Here is a 2,282-nt window from a genome sequence, read left to right as displayed (position 1 = left end):
TGTGTCGTTATGACCCTACCCGGGGTCATCCCCCCAACACTAGTCCCCGAAGCTGTTGCGGTCCGGCAGGAAAAGATGTCGGACCACGACAGTTTCCCAAGACTTAGGCGACCGAAAACCTAGTAGGGCTGAACCAAGGAAAATGCCGAAACGACCCCGAGCTTTCTTAGCCGAGATCTAGCAACTCCGACATTTTTAGTCGGCGCGGTATTTTCAGCTTTGAGCCGAGACTCCTTTCTTCATCGCGACTGGCAATAGAAAATCCGTTTCTGGCGACATTAATGCCACATGTTGCTCATACTCTTCGCTCTGCTTTAATAACAGGAAGATAAGACCAGAAGTACTGTCGGCGCGCCTTTTGAGGCGAGCGTGTCGTCCCATCAGACAGGAAAACTGGCAGGCCATTAAGAGGGGGAATTTCGGTTTCCATGCGAAGCCTTATCTCCCCGGATCCGGTGGGATTTACTGCGCCACGTTGGGCAGTAATCGCTCGCCTGTGCCGTTTATGGGTTTAAACGCCCCCATGATCGTGCGTGCTTTTACCGTTGACCACGGGGATCGTGGGCGCGGAAGATCCGTGCCCCATGAGTGCGCCCCGATTATAAATAGGGGGACGGGGTGAAATACCTTTCACTTTCCCCCCGAAACCCTTGCTCTCCCTCTGCTCTCGAGCGCCCCGCCATTGCTGCGAGCTCGGAGCTTTTCTGCCGCCGCTCTTCCTAGCCTTCAGCAGCCAAGCTCGCCGCTGCGTTCCCGCGCGCACTTGCCTGCCTCTTGGCCGCCGTTCTTTCGCTCGCCCGCGTCCTGCGCCGCCAGCTTCTCGCCGGACCCCAAACCAGATCTGTTTTCTCGCCATGGACTCTTCTTCCCGCGATGCTGCCGCTGTCGACCCCGCCGTTCAGCATGCCGAGGAGGACACTGGCTCGGAGCGCGCTAGATGGGAGGGCTCCGACGTGTCGCCGACAGATATTGACTGGCTCCGCCGCACCCAGCGGACCCCGGAGGAGGTGGAATGCTGGATCCCCGGCGACGAGGTCATGCCGACACCCGAGCCCAGTGAGTGTGTCGTCTTTGTTGCTCATTTCGAACGCGGGTATTTCAAACGCGGGTTCGGGCTCCCGGTTAGCGACATCATTAGGCAATTCTTAGACTACTTCGGCCTCCAACCACACCACCTTCCGGCTAACGCCATTCTCACTCTCTCGGCATTTGTCATGTGCTGCGAGAGTTATCTCGGCCTCTGGCCCTCTGTCGACTTGTGGGCTAAATACTTTATGTTCCGGCCCCAAGTCCTTCCCGACAAAGACAATCCCGGCGCCGCTAAGCCCATGACCCAATGCGGCGCCGCCACCGTCATACCCTGCCGAGGTTCCATCTTCCCTCGGATTCAAGGTCTTGAGTCCTGCAAGAAATGGCTCAAGACCTTCTTTTACGTCAAGAACTCCTCCGACACCGACAGGATCAACCTGCCGGGATTCGTAGTTGGTCCACCGGAGGAGAAGAAGAACTGGAATCATGACCCCAAGGACTCTCTTCCGGAGATCAATGAGGTTCATGCCGACATCATTGCGCTCAAGGAGAACGGGATGACGGCCGACGACCTGCTACATTTGTGTTCCGGCGGGTATGCCCGCTCCAACGCCGGACACCCAAGATGTGTTTTCATAGCAGCCGGTTCGACCCGAACCGGGTTTCGACCATCATGCTGGACAGATCCGAAGTCCGGCGCCGAGTTAAAGCGATCGCGAAGACGAACCTGTCCGAGAACTGGGGCTGGGGCATGGTTCCGTTTAGTCGGAAGAACCGTGCGCCCTTGGTAAGTTTTTACTTGTATATGTCTTCAATTTTCATCCGACATGATTGTTATGCCGGCTTACATCCGAGAATGACTTATCTCGGCGCAACCTTATACTTCCGTGCAGAGATTCACCCTTCAGCGCAATGAGGACGGGCATTCGCCGAATAAGCGCTTCGGAAGCGAGCACTTGGTTGCTGACCAGGAAGACCTAGACTCGGAGGATCACATGCCGATCTCTCATGCCGGCCCCTGTCGTACCGTAGGTAATGATTCCCGACCTCCTCTCATAGATATCAGAATACTTATCACCAAAATATTCATGCTTGCATTGATCCGGGAACAGCCGACTTGGATGACCCTGCCACTGCTTTGGTGTCGGGTCCGGCTACTGCTACGGTGTCGGCCGGCGAGAAGCGCATTGCCGACACCGATGTTTCCAGGACCTTGAAGCGGAAGAAAACCGCTGGGCGGCAACCAAAGCCGA

Source organism: Brachypodium distachyon, chromosome 1 (assembly GCF_000005505.3).
Source record: "Brachypodium distachyon strain Bd21 chromosome 1, Brachypodium_distachyon_v3.0, whole genome shotgun sequence".
NCBI lineage: Eukaryota > Viridiplantae > Streptophyta > Magnoliopsida > Poales > Poaceae > Brachypodium > Brachypodium distachyon.
This window is presented reverse-complemented; position numbering follows the sequence as displayed.